Source organism: Gopherus flavomarginatus, chromosome 10 (genome assembly GCF_025201925.1).
Source record: "Gopherus flavomarginatus isolate rGopFla2 chromosome 10, rGopFla2.mat.asm, whole genome shotgun sequence".
Lineage (NCBI taxonomy): Eukaryota > Metazoa > Chordata > Testudines > Testudinidae > Gopherus > Gopherus flavomarginatus.
The window spans coordinates 33805374-33830351 of NC_066626.1; positions in this window are offsets into that span (position 1 = coordinate 33805374).

The following is a 24978-nucleotide window of genomic DNA, read 5'->3' on the forward strand; positions in this document are numbered from 1 at the left end:
TTTTGATCCATCAATTTGAATGGCATCAAATAGAAACCCTCACACCTTGGTGGACTCATTCCCTTTGGCTCTGTACACACGGGTAAAATAAGCTGTCCATTAGTCTGATTCGTGAATAATGTACGGAGATTAGGTTTTCAATTGTCAGCTTACTCTATTGCTAAGCAAAGTTATGTGGTTTCTGTTTGATTCATCAATTTGTATAGTGTGAAATAGAAATGTCTTAGTAAATTTATACCCCTTGGCAGTGAATATAGTTCAAAGGGCAGATGTTCTTGTCCATTAGTCTTATTTTAATAATATACAAGCCAGCAATATAGATTTTCCCCAGTGTGATTGCATGGACTGTAGAAAGGAGTTACATGTTGCAATCATTAATTTTATTAAAAGAAACAGACTGAAGGTGCCACTATTTTTATCAGTTGCTCCATTTTGGAATTCTGCAAAGGGTCCTTAAACATCAGTAGTCCTCACTAGATGTGCTAAATAGGTGCCACAAACTGCAGATATCTACAAGCACAAATTTGTCAGTGAGCCCGTTGTTAGATAAGTTGATAGTCATTTTGCAGTACTCTACCTCTAAAACCTGTCAGTTCCTGTTGTGTCAGATGTTGTAATGCCATCATTCCCAGAGTTAAACATCTGCCCATAAAGCACATCAGGGAGTAACTTTCCAGCACTAGAAGATGCTGACTGTCTGTGTCATCCTCATAATTTCCAGAACTAAAATTTTCTCAAAGCAATACTGTGCTTGCAGTAGCAGCAGTATTGCAACAGCTTGTATTGGAACCCAGAACCCATCCAGAATCAGAAGGGACTTGAAGTTCTGTTAGACATAGATAAGCCCACATTTTATTTCTATTTCTAGATCATCCATTATTGTTGTATCTCCATACAGTTATCTGTAGTAGATGTCTCCTATTCTATTCTCTTCAATTCTTAAGTTTTGCCTTGAGGACTGGTAGCTAAATCATCTCAGATAAGTGCAGATGTCTTAGGTGGTCCTGGTATACATAAGCCCTAATCAGGGAAGAACTTGAAGATTACATGTATTTGGCAGTGAAAATGATTGCATTCTGTAATCTTGGGAGCTAGTGTGTGAGAGCATGGAGTATATTCTTAAGTGGGACTTCACTTCTTGGCTCTGGGATCACAGAAACTTTTGTAGTACAGTGATGCATTGTTTAGAAACTTAAATCACTTTCAACTCTGCCTTTTTTATTGAACTATAATTTTCATAATTTTTATTGAATTATAATTTTTGTAATATTTCAGCCTTGCCCCACAGTTCTTTCCATATCTAACAGACCTGAGGAAGCACTCATTTTCCTCTATTTTAATGCCCAGCATCTTTCAGATTGAAAAGACTATGGTAAAAAGTGGAATTGATCAACATAATTCCTTAACTTAGCCAGAAAGGATGCAGTTTAGCTATGTAAGGAATTCTCTGCAGCATTACCATCCATTGACAGCGTGAGGATGAGAAATTGAAGATGATTTCTGAACCTGGTTTTCCAGAGTGCTATGAATTAGCCACTGGGATGGTCTTTCTTTACAGTGCTCAGTCACAAAAATGGATTCATGTTTTTCCATTTGATGTATGTTTGTTTTCAGTGAATTAATGTCAGGCTGTAGTGTTAATCTGTCCAGTGTTCTCCTCTTTGAATGGTATGATATTTCACTGCCCTATTGTTTATAACAACACAATTAACCTGTAAGAAAAAATAGAATAACAAATGGAAAGAATAAATAAAAAGGTAATATACCACACTGCTGTGATTAAAAACAGGCATTAAAATACTGATACATCATCTTTACGTGAAAGTTTCTAATAAGAGAAAATGCCACAACATGTATCCGTTCTCAGGATGACAAAAACTGTAATGAAAATGGGAACTATTACAAACTGTCCAATCTTCCTTACAACCCATGTGTTGCAGTTCAAACCATTACTGTTTTAATTACACCAGTGTATCTTAATCTGTGCTCAGATAGAAAAGGGTGTTGGGAATATAGCATTTATCCATTTGAAATGCAGAAATACACTAGCATGTGGGCAGAATTTGGCTGACCATCTACAGAAGCACAAATTTCTAATATTGGCTTAGGGAATTCCCTAATTTTGACCAGGCATGACTTAATGCACACTCTAAACCTTTCACTTTATCAACACAGAAACAATCTCCATCAGTGCATAGTGGAGGGAAACAGATTGGTTTCTTAGCATATCAATAGTGTGGGAGGGCTCAACACAGTCTGGATCTGTTGCTGCCAGTATTAATGTTGCTGCCAGTTCTAAATGATGCTGGCAGTTTGCTGAAACCCTAAAGACTGTAGCCTCCATACCTTGTAGAGTTCAGTCTCTCAGAGTAGATCAAAAAATAATTTGGATTTTTGTACTGTGTGTTAACATGAAGAAGAACAATCAAAATTCCCCATTCCCACCCCCAAATAAAATAAAAATCCAGAGCTATTTGCTTAGCACAGAATGTCAGTACATACTGGCATTCATTCTGTGCCGCAGGAGTATTGTGCCAATTAAAGAACAAAGACAGTGATTTGGTACTTTCTTGCTACTAGAAATGCTTGAAAAACTGGAAATTTTTTTGTGAAAATCTTTGGGGAAAAATTGTTCTTTTTGTTGTTATGGAAAAAAATTGATTTTTTTTGACCAGCTCTACTTGCTATCCTCTGACTTTTGGGCCAGATATGGTTTTAGACTATTCTCATTGTGTTTTTGATCATGACATATAGTACTCTTTATGCTAATTTGTGCCAACTCACTAAATCCTTCTTTATTTTGCACCTCCATTTCATCTTGTGTATCGTTGCATTTGTGGATAGGACAAGTACCACAGCATGAAATAAACTCTGTAGGTGACTACCTGTTTTTTCAGGCTAAGGAAGAGAGACGGGTTGCATGATATTCTCACGTAACTTACTGTACACAATTCAATTTTACCAAAAGTGTAAACAATTCATGAATATAGCTCTTATAGTAGCTATATGCAAGTCTAATTTGGATATTCAAGAAAAATATCCTGTGATAAAGGGAAGTGAATATTGTGCCTTTAAGGGAAAACAAATCACACAAATGTGTTACCTTGAGGATTTTTCAGAACTATTAGTCCAAAGGCATAATATTGGATAGTAATTGAAAGAGGTCGATTGTTATTGTGCTGAAAGCTAAATGCTAAGTTGGCACTGTTAATCTTTTTAAAATCGAAGTCTTGCCATGCATCAGATGGTCCTATAAGATGCTGTCATGCAAACATTATTTCTTTGTGGTGGTCTGCTTCCACCTACTGTATTTTGATTGCACAATGTGACAACCAATCATTTTCCCAGATTGATCAATTGAAGAGCAACAACAGAGATCTTAAGAGTAACTTTTGAATTAAACAATGTTATATTAAAGAAAGAAAGAAAGAAAGTTATATATTGAGTGAAGAGAGAACAGTCTTTTATGTGAATGTTACGTAAAGAATGGGAGTGCAATGGCAACGTAAGGGGGTTGGTGAAATGGAAGACTAAAACAGGCAATCATGAAGGGCCAAGATGCTAATTCTTGTTGGGTAGTAGTCTCATAGATTTCAAATGAACTTTTAGTAGAGGGAAGGTGCTATTCAACATACATAAAGGGATCAGAATTTGACCCAAAATGTTGAATAAAAATGGACCAGAGCTTCAGCTGGTGTAAATCAGCAGAGATCCACAGAAGTCAAGGGAGCTGTGCTGATTTATACTGGTTGATGATCTGGCATTGAGTCACAAAAGTAAATGAATCTTAGACATTTTCAGTGGTGTAACTTTACACATTTCTTAATTAGGGCTAGATTGTGAACATCTTATCTACATCAATGAATAGTTACTTATATGACATTGACATGGATGGAGCCATGTCAATGTTATACCTGGTCATGAAAGTAAGCCAGGAATTCACAATGTGGCCATTAATTACCATGAGCTAGACTTGATACCCATGCTCAGCCTGGCTGATAGTATCTCACTGTTTGCATACTCCATCCGAAGTGCAGTGGACTAATTTTACAGTAAGGTTTTGCCCAACACGAATGAGGCTTTTGGAGTATGGCCATTGGGAAAGCCTGCTCTTATTCCCTAACCTTTATTAGAATCAAGGCCAATCTCCTCAAATGCTTTTAGGTGCCTAAATCCCATAAAGAAACTGGGCCCAAGTTCATTCAAATTAAATTCAAAACGTGAAGAAAGCTGGTGGCTCTCTGATTTTTCCTATCTTCATGGTACTGAAGGTTTGGTGCTACTTCTAGTTAGCACTTGCTGAACAGTGGGGAAACGTTAGTGAACATGTTAGCAATTTGATTCCTCTGTATCTGTGCACCCTCTAGGTTATTTTTTCCCCTCTGGTGTTTGGATGACTCCTTTTTGTTTATGCAAATATTTGTGGAAGTGCTGTAACTCATACAAATACCTGTATTTTCATGAAAACAAGGGTATTCATGCATAGACAAAAGTATTCACTATTTGTTATTTGCTATACATCATTCATTAGTCTCTTGTTTAAAAAGATTCAGCCATCCAGTCAGGGATGGGAAACAATACTTTGTGACTTAGGCGATGAATCATAGATAGCAAATACTCACAGAACTCAATTTGTGGAAAAAATCCACAGGCTGTAATTTCTTCAGACAAATGGTTTGACAAACAATTATGAATAACAAAAAGTAATTCAGGGAAATCGTGATTGGATTGTGGATAATTCAAGACCAGGGAAAACAGCTACATTTGCTAAATAAATTGTTCATTGCCTAGCTCACCCAGCTCTGTAATTAGGGAGGATTGCTGTTAATCATGAGTTTGTTAATGGTCATTTATACATGATTTTTCTTGTGGTGATATAAGTCTAGTGTGCAGAGACCAAATAAGCAGATGACAATAGACTAAGTAACGCTAGATATTTTCACCTTTTTGCTTCCTTATTGGAATATCATAGCACTTTACCACAGGATAGAAGGACTTCTTTGAGGTTCCATACAGAGTGTATAAGCCTCTGGGATTTGCTAAGACTTATCATCAGATATCACCAACTGAGGTAATCTCCCAGTGATTTATAATGGGAGATGGACAACAGAGGGCAGGCATACTAATTCTAGTGTGGAGGAGGCCAGGAACTTCATCCACCAGAATGAGCATGATGGGACAAGTGTGAACAGGTTGTGTTTTAGTGAGCCAACCCATAAATACTATGATAGAAGGGTCTGGAATTAATAGGTTGGACTTGAGGTAAGTCTTGGGGGTGGAGGGAGGAGCGGGGACTCATTTCTGAAATGTCCTGAGCAAGATCTGGAAAAAGAGAGGAAATTTTGTTCTAAGTATTTTTTTTTTGGTCAGCAGTGGGTAAGAAACAGGCATAGCCAGAGCACCTGAGATGGACTGATTCAGTACATTCCCCCAAGCTATCCCTGTCCGTGGAAGTTGCAGCTGCTACAGAGCAGCAACAGGTATACTTTGAAGCTGATGTCCATCTGCAGAACCTTGGGGGGAATATAGTACTTTACACCTGACTGTCCTCAGGGATGATTTCCCATTGGTGTACAGCTGTCCCCATTTGAATGAGATGGTTAATACAGCAGCAGCATCATTACCACGATGCCAGAAGGGAAGTATCAAACCCTGGTTTGTTTGGGATTTTTTTTGTGTTATTTCATGAGAGGTTATCAGATAAAGTTTATGAACAAAATGTTAAATATTACCATTATTTAAGTAATATTAAAAACAAGGTATTATCTCTGGGCCAAATGCTCAGCTGGTATAAAACTTGTATAGCTCTGTCAGAGCTATTGAGCTATGCTGATTTATGCCAGCTCACCCTTTGCCTGCCATATTTTCAAATTAAAATGGTTGAAATGGGCCTATTATTTTTTTAAAAACTTTTTTAGGCACTGTATCAATACAACTGAATGAAAACAAAGGGGACCGTTGAATAAAGACTGTTCATTTATATCTGCACCCAGGAAAATGTAGTAAACACAAATATCCTCCGGAGTTTTCCCATATGGAGTGCCTGGATGTCCTGCACAAGAACTGAACCATCTCTGACAGTGTGTCAACAAAGGAGGCAGGAGTTCTGTTGTGGATCATTAAATCACTCATAAATAAATTGCAGAGGACAGTTGCCATCTGAAATCTTTCTTTTGAAGAAGATTTTCTAGTCTCAAGTCAAGAATCAAAACTTTTTTCTCTACTGCCTTATACAAACATAAATATAAGGTCCAGACGACCCAGTAAAGATTGGGGTCCCTTAGTCCTGGGGAAGCACAAATAGAGTCACAGAGGGAAACAGAGAGAGTGATTTGGGAGGAAGACTCAGGGACAAAAGGAAGAATGTGATGAGGCCAGAGACTGGGAGGGGGAAGGTGGGTATATAAGGACAGAATGACATCCTTCACGCTAGAGCAATGGTGGGCAACCTGCGGCCCATCAGGGTAATCCACTGGCAGGCTGCGAGACAGTTTGTTTACATTGACCATCCACAGGCACAGCCGCCTGCAACTCCCAGTGGCCACGGTTCACTGTTCCCAGCCAATGGGAGCTGCGGGAAGTGGCACGGGCCACAAGGATATGCTGGCTGCCGCTTCTTGCAGCTCCCATTGGCCAAGAATGGTGAACCGCAGCCACTGGGAGCTGCGAGCAGCCATGCCTGTGGACAGTCAATGTAAACAAACTACCAGTAATTTTAGGGTGAAATTCTGGCCTCAGTGAAGTCAATAGCAAAACTGCCATTGTTTATCTCTCAGTGCCATGAACTGAAACAAGGCTGTGGTGGAAGTTTCTTGCTTGTAAATTCCTGGGTTGGAAGATCTATCTGCAGTGATCAAAGCATTATTAACACTCGAGCTTCTGTGTTAGCCAGCCTGGACTACTGCTTGTTCTGAACACAGAACTTTTGCTTTTCGGCAGGAGTGGATACTATGGCTCCCTCTACCCTCACTTACAGTAGCCCAAGACCCATTCACATTGTCCTTCAGGAACTGTGGTCAACTCAGTGAACTCTGCTCCTTTCTCCAATTAACCCCCTTTTGCTTTTGGGTCTGCACAGACATATTCCTTGCTAACAGACCCTTCCTTTCCCTTTTTCACCTATAACCAGCTTGCTTGATGTAAATGGTTATTTCTCCCTCCTCTGCTTTGTTTCTGCCTCTGACAAGATGAGTGTTTAAAACACTTAGCCCTCTTGGTACTCAGATGGGGAGGGAAAGAGATCCTATTTAGATCAAAAACTGTAGACTTCTGCTCTTTTCTGCTTTGCAGAATGACACAGCACATTTGGGCCATTGCCAGTGCCAATTTCTCTCTCCCTAATTAAATATGTAAATATCTTTGGTCACTTAGGAAATCTTCCTTAAGCACAACATAGTGGGCTATTTTCCGCCCATCCCCCAGATCCTTTTGAAACTTTAAATATTTGCATTGGAAGAAAGATGCTTGTCCAAACGAAGGGATGATTTTACATTCAATGCTTGGCTATCTTGCATTGTGCCTAGTTCCCCCTGGAAGAGGTTTCAGAGGGGTAGCCATGTTAGTCTGTATCAGCAAAAACAACAAGGAGTCCTTATAGCACCTTAGAGACTAACAAATTTATTTGGGCATAAGCTTTTGTTGGCTATAACCCACTTCATCAGATGCTCGTTGTTTATGGTGGGAGAGGTGTTGCTATAAGGTAATTCTGAGACACTCTTTTCCTGACAGCAGCTGCAAAGATGCTTGAAGTCCAGCTGTAAAGATACTTGAAGTCCATCTGTGAGCCTGCTACCATACTGGCAACCCCATAGACAGATTCACCCAGCCAAGTTTTTTTAATTAATTAGAAGTTTAGTAAATGGATTGTACGCAGTAGTCCTCAATGATCTAACAAGAATAATTAGAAGACTCTTTTCTTTGAATAGCATGAAGAGCTTTAACTTGGTTCCACTTTGGTCTAAATCCACCCTAGGTAATTTATAATCTTCCTGTGCCGTTGTCCTTTCACAGTTTGCACTTGCATCTTTCAACTGAGTCAAAACAAATTTGTCTTTGTTGAAATGATCTTGCCAAGTAAGTTGCTTTCATACAAGTATGTAATCCACTTATACTAAATCCCTTCTCCTTTTGGCACCAGATATTGCCCTACCTTGAAAAACACGCCAGTTAGAAGTAAAATGTAGATATCTTAATATATTTGGAACAGATATTTATCTTTTGCTGAAGGAAAAATCAAATTTGTCTCCATCTCTTGGATCTACTTTTTCAGTTCGGAATCCTTTGGCTTAGAGAAGAGAGTGGTAAAATAGAATGTGCCAGTCATTTTCTTTTTTTTAAATGTTCAAGTACAGGATGTTTTTGCACAGCAAGGCAGAGGCACTTTTTTTGCCTGGCTGCCTGTAATCTGCTAATAACTATTTCCATTTCTTATCAACTTAAAAAATTCGCAGTGCCAGGTAGAGATTTAGATACAGACCCATGCAAAGGATTAAGTTAGGAGCATGTCACCTCTACACTTTGTCATAAATTCATAGGTTTTAAAGCAAGATGGGCTAGGCTGACTTCTTGCATAATATTAGGCCATTAGAATTTCACCAAGTGGCTCCTGCATCAAGTCACAACTTCTTGTTGAGCTAGAGCAGGTATTTTAGGTAGGTATCTGATTTAAAGTGATGGCGAATCCACCATGTCCCTAGGTAAACTGTTCCAATGGCAAATTACTCTGTTAAAAAAAAAATCACCTCATTTCTAGTCTCAATTTGTCTAGCTTCAACTTCCCAAGCCCTGGATCTTGTTATGTCTTTCTCTGCTAGGTTAAAGTGCCCTCTGTCAAAAGAAATGATCTTCCTACCATCTCCAATGCAAATGAATAGCTTGTCCCTAGTCACGCCTGGCTTGGTTTGTCACTAAGCAGAAGTGTTTGCCTTCCCATTTGTTTGGAAAAATCCTGCTTTGCCTCCTTTGTCTGTTTAGCCTCCAAACCATAATATCAGAGAATATCACTAATTTCACATATAGCATTTTTACATACATTTCATCATGATACTAATATCTGGTGTTTTGTGAGTTTTCAAATGATATATTGCAAGACACTTTTTAAATAAATTTCATGACAAAGGTGTGTGCGATGTATTGAGCTGGTCAGGCCAGGTGAGTTTCACTATTACATAACCAGGGAGACCTTTGCCGTCTGGCATTAGGGTGCTTTTGGGTCACAGTTTCTGAATCACAGTGCCTCCTGGGTGGTACAGCTTGTGCCATTATCCCTATACTATCTGATACTAAAACTTAGCCCTAAATAGTACAATTTAATATAGAATGACAGTGTTATAATTTCCCTACTGATAGGTAATTTATGTATGTGGTATGATTAGATTTATAAGAAGAGTTTGAGGGGTGCTTCCCTGAGATCGTAGTTGAAATTCTGGAAGTGGTGGGGGGAAAAATATTCCATGTGAGTTCTTTGTTTTAACTTTTAGTATATTTGATTTTTCTATTAGAAGTAGTTGTTTTTGTGTTTGTTTTTGTTTTCCCCTCACTTTTACAAGCTAATTAGTTACTTTGAATCCTTCCCAAAGGCTTCTTTAGAACACTTTATTGAGATAGTCTCAAATGTCCGTCCTGCAGCTTTAAGCAGTGGGAGAGTGTGTTTGGCTAGCTGGCTGAGTGAAGGGAACAGCGCTTTATGACTGGGGGTTGAGGGGAACAGGAAAGACAAAAACCATTGCAAACGGGGATAGTGTGGTCGCTGATTCATCCCCCTAGGAATGGAGCGGTTAAAAGGGACAGCCCTGCACCTGAATCTTCCTTTTACATGGAGCAGTCTGAAGCAGAACCCACTCTCTCTCACCTCTATGTGGTAAAATACCAGGTTTGGTCAAGACCTGCTGTAGGCATTACACTAGCCTCCCCTTATTTAGGGGGTCTGGAAAGGAATTTTTCCCTTACCACCATATTGGCTTGGGTATAGGTGGGTTTTTTTGTTTTGTTTTGTTTGTTTCCCTTTCCCCAGAGCGAGTTCAGGAAGAGCTCTGTTCATTTATGGCATGAAGGGTGGTAGGCTATATGTCACAGCTCATTATTTAAGTGTGGGGTGGATGTCCAGTGCAGGTACTCCATAGGAAAGGTATATAGTGACTGGATAAATAGCTTGGAAAAGGACTTAAAAAGAGGTGTTCATTAAAGGAATGAACAGGGGGCAGTTGGGGACTCCTATGATTGGTATGGCAGGGAGCCAACTCCCCATTCTTATAGCCCACCTTAACCCTCCTACAAGGTGGGGGGGATGGTAAGGTCCTGGCAATGGATTTGCTGGAGGGACCTTGATGGAAAAAGAGGGGGAGGTGGTAGAAGCCCCCTGGGCATGGTAAGATTCTGGCAATGGATTTGCTGGAAGGACCTGGATGGAAAAAGACGGGGAACTGGTGGGAGAGTCCCTACTCCGACCCCCTACATATGGTAAGGTCCCAACAATAAATTTGCTGGAGGGACTTGAATGGAAAAAGAGGGGGAGCTGGTAAAATCCCCCCAGGTAATTACAGAATAAACATGGAGTTAGCTGCACTGTACCCTTTTATATGCTGGGTAGTCCCAAACATCTAATAATAAAGTTGTGGCCTAATTAAACCCATGTTAGATGTCTCCAATCCTCCTTTTGGTATAGCCAGACAATGTTATGGTTGTCTCAATTTTTACCGTTTTTCACAGTGTCATTCCACCCAAGTCACGTTTTCTACCCCAGACTCCTCCTATTTGTCACTGTTGAAACTTTAATATCGCTCACCACAAAGACTAATTTCTTTTTATACAAATCAAAAATCGATTCCAACCACCCAAATTTAAGCCACTGACATAAAATGGAATATAAGTCCTGGTCTGAAATTTGATTAAATCTATTTTTCAAGATCAAAACAAGGTTTTCTCATATTTAATCCCTGAAGGTCAAAAGATGAAATAGATGCTTTTGGGGATGTATGGGAAGAGGTCGGTCAGCAGAAGGCAATCAGAGCACTATCTTGTATAATTGCTGATTGGTTATTGAGAAATAACTGCATTGTTGTTCTTACAAATCAGATTCTCTCAGTCAATCAAAGTACGGAAACTGCAGAATGAAAAATGAGTGTAGAGTTATGGTTCAGGGACAGTTCAGCTTGCCCATTTCATTTCAATATAATGCTAATTAAATCTGTATTATTGTATGATTCCATAGCATTTAGAAAGTTTAACTCTTAATTCACCAAGTAGTTGTATTCTTATTTCCAATGTGAAGTCAGAAAGCATGTTTTATGCTTTTGTGAAAGTACACGTGTGACTCATACTTCCATTGTCTGAAATGTTAAGATCCCAACTCTACTCTCTGGTTTAACGTGGGGCTCAAAATTTGGCCTTAAATCAGGTCATTGATGTTTTAACTAAAGATTCACCTAGTGAAATTTCATATTCTGTGTCACAAACTAGCCAGTTACTTCCCATTTCTCTTTATAGCAAGTTCATTTGAAGGTTATTCAGGAATGCCAGCCACACATCTGCTGTATTTTCTCTGGATTACAGTGCTGTCAATTTCAAAGTGGACATTTCTAGGATAAAGAGAGTGAATGATCTCATGAAAACTGCATAGAGCCAGCACTCCAAATGGCAGTAGTTTAATTTGTGGTATTCTCATTGCCCTTTAAAAACTCCCTACTTTACTAATATTAAAAAACAGCTTGAAAAATATGCATGTTCACTAGTAATTACATTCAAACTGTTGGGAATTCCTATCAGATCAAGTAGTGACATTAAAAGGTATGTTCTGTCAGTGTCTAAACAACAGATGTCACTGGATAAATTAGTAGATTTGGGGAAAATCAATGGTCGGTACAGTGCCTAGAACATTAGAGACCTGATCCCTGATTGTAGCTTCTAGGTGCTAACTATAAATAATAAGGCGTAAATGTGGGCATTATTTCATTTTTACTTTTGGTTCTAGCGCTTATACAAACTTCCTAAACACAGCCTGAAACCTGATTGGGGCTGTTCATATCTGAGATTTTAGTACAGCCAACTGTAAAAATGGAGGTCATTTACAAATTCAGATTCAAGACTACAAAAATACCCCATAAACATTTATACCATGCTGGACTCCAGCTAAAGGGCCACCCATTTGTCTCTGCTGTCAAGGAGTCAAAATGATCATAGATGTCACTAATATTTGACAGCCCTCAGTTATTTAAAAAAACTTAGTGCCGAACACTATATTTAATCACAGATATCTTTATCTGCCTAAGGAAGGGTGAGCTGATTAAAACAAATATTGAGATATTGTTCCCATTTCAAGTTATTTCAGCTGTCTCCCACATACAGTGAGGTTATCAAATGGCATTTCTTTAAAATTTTATTTGGACAGGGGAAGAGACTATCCTAAATATAATGTTCCTCCCTTGATCTTATGGTACCACTATGTAGCAAATATGCACTATTTTATGTTATTAACTAAGCATATAATTCAAGTTACACCGAATGACTTATAATGGCATTGACTTAGTAAGTTCATTAAGAAGTTTCAAGTACAAGTTCTTGTTACTTTGGGGCAAGATATTTTTTTTCTTTTTTCCTAACAGTCATCCTGAGGTGAATCATATTAATTAGATTTAATCAAACAACAGTGAGGTTTCAAAAGATTACATTTCAAAGATTCCCTTTTAATGCAATCCTCTTCATTTTAGTATAAATGTTCTGTGCAGAGCAATACAATAAAGGAATGAAGGCACCATGGGACACTATACTTTCTGATTTGTCTCACTGTTACCTTGTACTCCCACCATCTGTTGATTGCATTCACCTATTGTTTCTTGACTTAGCTTGTAAGATCATTGGGGCCAGGGCTGTCTTTTTTATTATGTGTTTGTTCACACTGGCACAACGATGCCTTGGTCCTTGACTGCAGCTCATTATTGCTCCTGCATATAAATACTTATTAATTAACTGTATTTTGGAGGATGGCTTCTTTAGGTAAGATACAAAACCAAACTCCTGACAACTTATGTGTTTTTGCAATTGTGAAGATAAAGGTTTCTCCTCAAGCTGCAACCCAGATTCCATTTTGAATAATTACATTCCATTACATACTGAATTTTCTTTGTGGTGGTCCTGTTAAATCTTTGTTCATTGTTGCTGTGCAGCTGAACAAGGGCTTATGACATTTGGTGGTATTCTGTATCTGAAGCTAAACTAGCCCAAGTGTAAATATGTGCAATCCCACTCAAGCCAATGGAGATAAACTAAGACTGAGCTAGACGGGGGATGAGGGACACAAAAATAACTGTAAGCTACTTTTGACCCCAGTGGTACTGGGCTAAACAGAGCCCTACTGCACTGGATAATCTGACTGCAAAGTTGTATGCATAATACATGTAAACAAGGCAACATGAATGTTGGGGTTGCCATCCTTTTGAATGCTTCACTTTGCTTTCTTAACATTCTAACATTCTGTTCTAGGCCTCATATACACACTGTGAGGCAAGGGCTCTAAAGAAAGTCTTTCACACACAGATTCCCATTTCACATGGCATAAATACTCCCCTAAGCATTACTCAGCTGCATAAATGTTAGCAGGATCAGGGCAAAATATTTATGCATAGACATAAAAATATAATTACAAGTACTGACTGGCTCTGAGAGCAATAGTAGTAAATTATTGCCAAAGCAGATCCCCCTCCCCAAGACTGAGATATATCATCTGAAACTAAAGTCCTGATGGAAGCTATGTCTACAAATCCTGAAATGGTGATAATGGTGTACTGGGAAATAGTCTATATTTCTTTGGTCATCTGACAAAAACAAAGTGATGGTATTGGACTCATCACCAGCACCTCCAGAATCATGGCTTTATTTCAAGTTTGGTTTACTAGCTATTTTAAAAAATAAACTTTTTAAAAAGCTCCATATACTCTTTAAACAGGAAAACATGTAAGAAAAATACCTTGATATTGTGATCTACTATGCAAAGTTTAAAATATATGTAGTATAAAAGCATTATAATAGGGTTAAGGAAGTTCATGGGGGAAATACTGAGAGGAAGAAAGAGAGCCTTCATTTCAACCTTCCCAGCAGGTGCTGATATACTGTATGAATCATCCATTACATGAGCCATTTAAAGAATTATTCCTCCTTCACAATAAATAGCAATTTCCAGTGGTAACAAAGCACACACATTACAGTTCTGCAGATAGCCAATTGAATTATTCTGTTTAAATCCTATTGTCTAATGAGACTTGGCACCTCAATTTCAAGAGGGAAAAGATGCTAAATACTTATATACTGTATTATGTGGCACTGTGAATACAAACATGCATGTGCCTGTCCATTTCATAACAGAGAGAATGGCATTTAATCACAGGAGGCTGGTTTTTTTTCTTTACTTTGAGAATACAAATAGCAGTAAAACGGGAAAAATTAGTACAAGCTAAAATGCTAAGTTTGTTATCTCATTCTTCCAAGCAATCATGGTCATGCAAAGAAAAATGCACCAGTTATAATGTTGTCATTTTTTTCTCATAACATTGGCTGAGGTCTTCCTTAGTTGCATTCACAATATTAACATGCTACATGAGTATAAAATGGTTTCTATCAATCCCTTTTTGTTGTTGTTGTTGATGATGATACTATTGTGTTCCAAGTATTAACTCACAAGAATCTCTATTATAAAGTCCAGGGGCTGAGCAATTTGAGATCCTTGAGCTTCCTGCTGTGAAATCATTATTCCTTCCGAAGCTCTTATTGTCATCATCACACCATAAATCCCATACAAGTTAAGTATAGTTTATTATTTGCACTGTGGCAAACATTTTAGATACAACATCGAACGAGTAATGGGCAAGATTTTTATCACTAAATTCTTAGCACTTTCAGAATGTCAACTATGTGGTGGACGTGAGAAGTTGGAAAATGTCAGTGTTCAGTGAGAAACAACCAGGAAAGATGGGGGGGGGGGAAAGAAGGGGAGATTTTGAGCTTAATTCCAGGACGCTCTTGAAAGTCAAGGACAGATAAGATGAATGTTTGCCAGTACAATACAGGCAGCATATTATACCTGAGGTTTTTATATTATATTAGTGACTTTCATTTTGTGTTAGTAGCTGTCATATTATAGGGGCACTTGATGTATCATATTAGCAGCTCCCTCTGGTCTCTTTTATTTGTTTCTTCAGATGGTATAAAGTTTCCACTACATAGAAATGTACAGGACTCTGAAAGTAATCAAACATTAGGGAACATCATAAGATGGGTATAATTGTGCAAACAGTGGGCTCATTTTTATTAACATTGTGATATTCCTCTGGGTGATTCATTCTTGTGAGTTAGGGCTTGCAGGAGTAGGTTCATGGTTTGCACTGCTGTAGCATTTGGTATCTGAAGCTTTACAAGTGATTTTATTGGTGTGGCCCAGAGAACAGCGTAGTGGCCTGAGACTTAGGAGAACTGCATTCTAGTCCTGGCTCTGTTATTAGCCTGCTGTGAGACCTTTGGTGCAAGTCATTTTCCCTATTGGTACTTCAGTTTGCCCATCTATAATATGGGGATAAGGATATGTATCTGCTTTGTAAAGGTATTTTGGGGTCTATGGGTGAAAAACACTATATTAGAGACTAAATGTTATTAACAAATATTAGCAAAAAGAACAGTAGTACTTGTGGCACCTTACAAACTAACAAATTTATTTGAGCATAAGCTTTTGTGGGCTACAGCCCACTTCATCTGATGCATAGAATGGAGCACACAGTAAGTAGTTATATATACATACAGAGAACATGAAAAGGTGGAAGTACCCATACCAACTGTAAGAGGCTAATTAATTAAGAGAAGCTATTATCAGCAGGGGAGAAAAATTTTTGAAGTGATAATCAAGATGGCCCATTTCAGACAGTTGACAGGAAGGTGTGAGGATACTTTAACGTGGGGAAATAGATTCAATTAGTGTAATGACCGAGCCATTCCCAGTCTCTGTTCAAACCTAAGTTAATGGTATCTAGTTTGCAGATTAATTCAAGTTCAGCAGCTTCTCCTTGGAGTCTGTTTTTGAAGCTTTTCTGTGGCAAAATTGCCACCTTAATGTCTGTCACTGAATGATTAGAGAGATTGAAGTGTTCTCCTACTGGTTTTTGAATGTTATGATTCCTGATGTCAGATTTGTGTCCGTTTATTCTTTTGCATAGAGACTGTCCAGTTTTTCTCCCCTGCTGATAATAGCTTCTCTTAATTAATTAGCCTCTTACAGTTGGTATGGGTACTTCCACCTTTTCATGTTCTCTGTATGTATAAATATCTTCTTACTGTATGTTCTGTTCTATGCATCCAATGAAGTGGGCCGTAGCCCACAAAAGCTTATGCTCAAATAAATTTGTTAGTCTATAAGGTGCCACAAGTACTCCTGTTCCTTTTGCTGATACAGACTAACACGGCTGCTACTCTGAAACCTAACAAATATTAATTCATCTTCAGCCACACAGCCTTGATAGGGTAAGTTATTGATCAATATGGGGATTGATTTATCACCACTAGTGCTGGTTTGAAAATATCAGAAGAATGTTTATTCTATTTTCTGACTAGTTGGAAAGTTTTCACCAAAATGTAAAATTTAACAAAAAGCAGGAAAAATTATGGATGGAGACATTTCACCAAAATGTGAAGTTGGAGCACTGGATTAGTTCTGGCTTGGAGAATAGAATGTCACCTACTGAATTACCAACATTACTTCCCCTCATGGGTGTGTTTTTCACAGTAACCCATCCCCAGCTGTACACTTTCTCCATTCTATTGGTGATTATCACTAAATTTAAACACGTCTTGCTTGCTAGCTGTCTACCCTTCCCTGTACAGTTATAAGGAACAAATGCAAATAAGTGTTTAGACCAGATAACATGAACTAATTCTAAATACCCAGACAGTGTCAGGTCCTGATTCTTTATACTGATCTAATGGGAGAATAGTTCCTTCACAGTAAATGGAGTTAGTACAGATTTAAGACAGTGTAAGTGAATTAAAAAAACAAAACAAAAAAAACTGTCTCTGTATGGTGTAACCACAATGTGCAACCACTCATACTATGTGTGTACGTGTATACAGAGACAGAGATCAGGCTTTGTCCCACAATCAGTCACAGCTGGAATGTGTTATGTTTGAGTTTGTCACACACTCCAAGTAATGAGTAGTGGGTTGTAGGCTCTTCAAGAAGAGCAAAAACACTCCTAACATTGCAATCACGTCTAACGTAAAACTGTTCCATTTATTTACGATGCTCCTGTGGGGTGAGGACAACTCATACAAGACACTAGGTACATGAATAATATAGATGTTAAAGGAGGGGGAGAAAATACAAGCATAAACATGTAGTTGTGTCAGTACTGTCTTTCACAGGAGCAATTTTCTTCCCAGCTCTCTTCACGAGCCTGTCAGGTGAGTGGAAAGACCTTGCCTTAAGAAATGTCTGACTCCAGCCTAAAACTGAGTCAAATAGAAAGCTCTATACATTTCCCTTGAAATCATAGTTGCTAGGATTAAAAGGAACCTCTTACAGTCTCTATCCCAGACCCTGATAAAAGGTAGGAGTCATACTTCACCCAAAATCGGATTGAATTTTATATACTATTTTGCTAGGAAAGGTGCTAGTTCCTACATGATGCTCATTGTTTTCATTTATTGAACACAGTGCCGAAAGAAGTTTCCTAATACTTATATTGGCTAAATTCACCACTGGTGTAATGCCATTACAGATACGGGACTCTCTGTTTTCAACTGCTATTCATTGTTAGCGCTTTTAAATATGTTTAATTATTATTACAGCCAGTTGGGGGATTGTTTATGTCTATTTTTTAATGGAAAATGTAGATTATTTTTTTGTCATCAGAAACCTCCAAAACCTCTTCTAAGTTTGGATTTTCAGTTTTCCAACAAAAAGTCGAAACTTTTTGAGGAAAGCAGACACTTTCAGTGAAGACTTTCTTTCAGTCAAAAAAACCAATTTTCTGCCTCTTCTCCCTCTTCAAAAAAGTTTATAGAAAACTTTTAATCAGATCTAATTAACTAATTATTAGTTAGAATTTGTAGTGCAGCAGCACTCAAAAGGTCCTAGCTGGGACTGGAACAGTGATACTCACTGTGCAAACACAATAGAAAGCATTCCCTGACCTGAGGAGTTTAGTCTTTTGTGTCTGGATTTTTTGCTTCTAACATGTTTTCCTTCCAACATTTAGAATGTTTTCATGCCCTCAAAATCATAGAGTGTTGTTATGAATGAAGAGTAGATTAGTGAACAGTCTAGCTGTGCTAATTTCACATGGAGTAACACTCTAACACTGGATTCATTTAAATATATCCCCTTAGTGTGCAAGATCTGGTGTGTTTAATTTACATCAGAGGACTGCCCTGGACTGTAGAGCCGGGGAACATAAAGGTAACTTAAAGCTGCCTTTGTCTTTTCGCAGTATTAGCTCTCACAATGTTTTTGTGAGTCTAGCAACCTTTGGTATTTTTTCCTTAAATCCCCAGTTCCTGAAGGCAATGGATTACATGAAAATCTCAGCTTTTCTTACCAAACAAACAAATAAAGCTACTGGACTTCATGATTGCAGAGAAAAGTGATCAGAGTGTACCGCAAAGGCTCAATATCCAGAAGGCAAATGAAAAGAACCCCAAATGTTTTTTTTTAAGTTACGATTTTTAAGGCAATCTCATGATTTTTAGGGGGCCAGACTCATGATTTTTGAATGCTTGGGGTTGGCAATGGTGCCTCTGCCCACTCCAATCTTGCACTGAGTGCATTTCAGTCGCACTGAGGGAACTGGGCCTTTATCTGTGTAGGCTTTGTTCTATGAACCACTTGCTCGCAATGGTGCATCATGCCCCCAGATAGTCACACTGAATTCAATGAAATTACTAGTTCAAGTAAATGCTCACCAAATGGGAGCAAAGGGGTCATGATATGTCCCTGAGGGGGAGAGTTAAATATAAATAGGCATTCACTCTAAACTTTCTGAAATCGAGCGTCCTCCTCCATTCTACATAGCAAAGCAAAATTGCTACAACCATGTCATTAAATGCCAAACACAGCTAGTGCGACGGATTGGAGCAGTCTGGAGATTTTTCTTGGATTCTGTCAGCAAGCATATGTCATCATGCAACAAGGAATACCTGTTTCCATATGCTTTCTGACAGCCCATCTAACAAAAGCAGCACAGCCTTTGTGCTTCCTGCAAACAAGAGAGAGTGTGAGCCACATAGTCATCTGCCCCCCTCTCCACTCTGATTCATTGATAGAAAGTGTAAAGTATCTAAAGGAAAATATCAAGCCTCATCCTGATTGTGAGATGTTTAACTACCATACCTCAACTGAGAGCTGTTTCAGAAACAAATGCCTTTTTTTTTTTTTGGCTTCTTGGTCCAGTCAAAATGTATTTTAAAATCATTAGGGCCCGACTATGACTTGGACTCCCCCTTACACAGGCTGTCTGAGTCTGGGCATGCAGTGGTACACAGATGCTGCATGCTCCCAGGCTCCGAACAGCCTTGACTCCCCCATCCTCACTCGAGCCGGTCGCCTGAACCAGCAAGGTGAGGAGCAGGAGAGGGAGGGTGTAATAATTTGCTGCTGCCTCCTTAGAATAAGGGGGAAACAAGGAAGAAAGTGTACCTCAAAGGGGTCAAAATGCTTCCTGATGGTATTCCAGCTTGCCCAGGGTTGGGCTTAAAGGTACAGCCTAACCCTTAGAAAGATCCATTGATCCTCCAAGTCTATTATGAGATGTTCCTGTACAACAAAAACCTCTACCATATTTAGCTTTGCAAGCCTTAGCTTTTTATACTATAATTGAGGAGAATGGGAAAGTCAGACCTTATTAAGCAAATAAGTTCTCTGCCCTTGTTGGGGACCCCGGTGCCCCAATAATGGCAAGGTTCATTATCTGACTGCGAGAGTGACAGTCAACACCAGCAAAGTCTGAACAAAAGCTCTTTATTGAAGAGTGCACACGACAACAAAGAGAAAGCTCGTCTTCAAAAAAGAACCAGCTTGCTTCTTTACAACTAATCAGAAGGTTTTATAGACAGTTCCGTCGTGTCACTAATTATTCATTTAGGCAACCCACCCCCTTCGACTAATTACTAAAACCAAAACTTCTATCATATATGTTTCTTTTTGTTAAGACTAATAAATCTATGTAAGTAATAATGCCTTAACAATCACTAACTTACTAATGAGCAGGAATGTAGGGGAGTTAGGAATAGACATAAAACAGAAGCAGGGAGTAATTCACAGAAGTCTAGGAGTCTGGACACCTGGCCCCTTATCAGTTCTTCTAATGAACCAATTTCAGAACAGCACAAATTCCATTCCTTCCTTATCTCATTATTTCCCAACCTTTGAACAACATACTGCTTCTTCAGTACTTTTCCACTCAAAGATTACCCAGAGACCCCTGCTAGCCTGACTTGAGTCCGGTTGGCATAACTGGCTTTATGCTATATTTCCAGTTAGGCCTAACACCCTTATTCCTTGTTTGTCCATAATTCAGAGCTTCTGACTCTAACAGGGAAAGGTAATGCTGCATATGGCAAACTTTACTTGCATCTAGCAAGGCCACCCAGGATTCCTAACTGAAGGTTTTACAATCTGAGTACTGTGATTCAGACTGAAGAAAGAAGACATGTCTTGTCTCTGTAGTTCTAAACATGCTGTAATCATGCTGCTTCTGGATCATGTGTGATACCTTCTAATAAGCAGAAACTTAGATCATGAAACTATTCCCTCTCACAGTCTTGCTGCCTGGTTACCATGGTAATGGATCTCCAGCACTTTTTCAGCTCAATTAAAGGGAATATTGTGTATTTTTTCAAAATGTTATCTCTTTAAAAACTATTTCAGAAAGCCTTTTTTTCAGTTTTTCATTTCATAGGGGGAAAGGAAACCACTATTCAGGAAATGTATCAAGCCAGCTGTTTGCCACTCACACTTTCTTTTTTTTTTCTGAAACTTTCCCAGGCTATTTTTGTTTTCCTTATGGACCATAGTCTGGGATGAAGCATAGCTTACAGAATGGCAAGCATTTCCCAAAAGCACCTCCTGTTCTAGATTCTTTTAACCAGATACTAACACATATTGGGCCAGATTCAGAATGATTTTCTGCTGTTTTCCTCCAGTGGAAAGCCATGTGAAGTACCTGCAAAGTGAAAAGTTCACCCAAAAAGTAAATGGTGCTGGGAGGATTGAGGCTGTGTTGATCGGGGGTATGTGATTAGTGCTCAACAGGTTCCATGGGTAGGACTTCAGTGGGAATTCAAACTGCCCTCACGCAGCAGAAATCTTCTGAAAGGAGAAGAGAGGAGAGAGTATTGCCTGTTGCCTGGAGTTAGGATGAATCCCATTTTTGATGGAGGGAGGTGGAATGTTCACCTCTCTCTGCCTGTTTGGGTTAATATGTCCCCTGTTTCTTTCACTGACTTAGAAAAGATTAATGCTTTTTTTTTATCATTCACATACTAGGAGATAGAAGATGTTTCATTCTATTCCTATATTGCAAAGTGTGCTCATTTATAAGAAGTTTTCTAGAAAAACAAGCCTAGATAGAAATACAAATTACACTCCCTTTGAGCCATCGAATTCTAAAATCACAGAATGTTTATCATTGATCCATTGTACATAACTAAGACTTTTAACATAATCTTATTCCTCTCCAGATATGAGCATTTAGGTTCTAAAGTGAGCTTTCAAATGTACATTTTCAAATGCTATTTTTTCATCAATAATTTTTCAGCAATTCCAGTATGCTTCACCAATAATAGCAATGAAGCAGGAGACAACATAGATCCCATTTTAAAGGAACCACTTTCTAATACACTAACAAAACTTGTGTACACAAAAAATCCACAGTTGCTTGTGAAAATAGCTGCTGATGTGCACATATGGAAATAACCATGTTTGTGCAATTTTTTCCAGAATAATTAAAGAAAACTTGACTTTGATTTATTTAGAAGAAATGTATGTGTGGTTTTGTGACATTTTTTTGTGAAGATTTTAATTACTACAACACATGGTGATAAGGTTTAATCCAAAGCCCAGGGCAGTCAGTGAGAGCCTTGCTATTCAATTCAGTGGGTTGTGAAACAGGCCCATGGTTTGGACTAGGGATGGTATCAGGGCCATCCTTAGGATTTATGGGGCCCTACGCAGTATTATTAAACTGGTGCCCCTATGCTGTAGAACTGATAAATGAAATTGTTTTCAATTGTTCACTTTATTAATGTAACTTCTGTTCACCATTCACTACACTTGCCTATACTGTAACTTCTGTTCCATATTGTAATTCAAACCCCATTTTAAAATACTCACTCCATTTTGTAAACGCTTCCTCCAACCTTCATTTTTGCAAACCCTGCTGTAATCTTATTAGTTTAGTTTAGATGTGTGAATGAGGTATGTATGAATGATGGAATCAACCTCCAGCCCCAGCCTGTCCTGATGAGATAAAGTTCAAATACCAACGGCTGAAGACCTAGACAACAGCCCTAAACAAAGTGAGAAGCATCCACTCTAAAAAGAAAAGGACAACAGAACACCAGAAGGAAGATCAAAGCCAGGTCCAAGGCTGAAAGTCATGCCTGCAATTGATGGGTGATCAATCTAAACCCAGAGGCAGTGTGACACAGCAAGACCTATAGACTTTGAATCCAAACTAAAAGCCTATAAAAAAGAAGGGTGAGATGAGAGACTCTGGGTAACATTCTGCTGCCAACATGGAAGAACATCGGTGCCTGCCCAACAGAGATCCAGCTCAGCCTTGTGCCCAGCTTTCCTGGCCAGTTAGCTGCCACAAGCTACGAACCCAAGCTGCAAAATCAAGCCATGAACTTAAGGTATCTTCAGGACTGGTAACTATGCAGCAGCTGCAGAACACCTGATGAATGTGGGTGTGTGCGTGTGAATGTGTGTATGTGTGTATGTATAGGTGTAATAACCTTAGTCCCAGATTTGGACCTTAGCGTCCAAGATATGGGGGTTAGCATGAAAACCTCCAAGCTTAGTTACCAGCTTGGACCTGGTACTTGCTGCCACCACCCAAAAAATTAGAGTGTTTTGGGGCACTCTGGTCCCTCTGAAAAACCTTCCCTGGGGACCCCAAGACCCAAATCCCTTGAGTCTCACAACCAAGGGAAATAATCCTTTTTCCCTTCCCCCCTCCAGGTGCTCCTGGAGAGATACACAGACACAAGCTCTGTGAAACTACACAGAGAGAATCTCCCTCTCTGTTCCCAATCCTGGAAACAAAAAGTACTTTCCTATTCCCCCCAGAGGGAATGCAAAAATCAGGCTAGCAATCCAACACACAGATCTCCCCGATTCCTTCCTCCCACCAATTCCCTGGTGAGTACAGACTCAATTTCCCTGAAGTAAAGAAAAACTCCAACAGGTCTTAAAAGAAAGCTTTATATAAAAAGAAAGAAAAATAAGTACAAATGTTCTCTCTGTATTAAGATGATACAACACAGGGTCAATTGCTTAAAAGAATATTGAATAAACAGCCTTATTCCAAAAGAATACAAATCAAAGCACTCCAGCACTTATATTCATGCAAATACCAAAGAAAAGAAACCATATAACTTACTATCTGATCTCTTTGTCCTTACACTTGGAAACAGAAGACTAGAAAAAAGAAACTACTTCTCCAAAGCTCAGAGAAAGCAGGCAGGCAGAAAACAAAGACTCAGACACACACTTCCCTCCACCCAGAGTTGAAAAAATCCGGTTTCCTGATTGGTCCTCTGGTCAGGTGCTTCAGGTGAACGAGACATTAACCCTTAGCTATCTGTTTATGACACGCCCCCCAAATTGCAGACAGTGGGGAAGCTCACTGGCGGCGATTTCCTTCTAGAACTTGAAAATAAACAGATTAATACAACACATAGGCCTTTACATATACTTCTAAGTATATAACTAACAGACTTGTACATTTTAAGAACACTTTTTAACTACTGAATTCTGGGAAACTCTCACGGGAGAGTGCATCAGCTACTTTGTTAGAAGCTCCTGTGATGTGTTGAATTTCAAAATGAAAATCTTGGAGAGCTAAACTCCAACGAAGAAGTTTCTTGTTGTTCCCCTTGGCAGTATGAAGCCACTTTAGTGCAGCATGGTCAGTTTGTAGTTGGAACCGCCGTCCCCAAACATATGGGCGTAGCTTTTCCAGGGCGTACACAATGGCATAGCATTCCTTTTCACTGACTGACCAGTGACTTTCCCTCTCAGACAGTTTCTTGCTGAGAAACACGACAGGATGGAAGTTGTGATCTGTTGCTTCCTGCATGAGCACTGCTCCTATACCACGCTCAGATGCATCTGTGGTTACTAGGAATGGCTTGTCAAAATCTGGGGCCCTGAGCACAGGGTCAGACATGAGCGTTGCCTTAAGTTGGGTAAAGGCCTTTTGACACTCATCAGTCCACTTAACTGCATTTGGCTGGGTCTTTTTGGTCAGGTCGGTCAGTGGGGCAGCGATTTGGCTGTAGTGGGGTACAAATCGCCTGTAGTATCCGGCCAAGCCTAAGAAGGATTGGACCTGCTTCTTTGACTTTGGGACAGGCCACTTTTGGATAGCATCCACCTTGGCCTGTAGGGGGTTTATGGTTCCTCGACCCACCTGGTGCCCCAGGTAAGTCACTCTGTTTTGGCCTATTTGACACTTTTTGGCCTTAACAGTTAGTCCTGCCTGCCTGATGCGCTCAAAGACCTTTTCCAGGTGTAGTAGGTGTTCGGGCCAGGAGTCTGAAAAAATGGCCACATCATCGAGGTAGGCAACTGCAAATTCTCCCAGTCCAGCTAGTAGACCATCTACCAGCCTCTGGAAGGTGGCGGGTGCATTTCGAAGGCCGAAAGGAAGGACATTGAATTCATACACCCCCGCATGGGTGACGAATGCTGACCTCTCCTTGGCAGGTTCATCTAGCGGTACT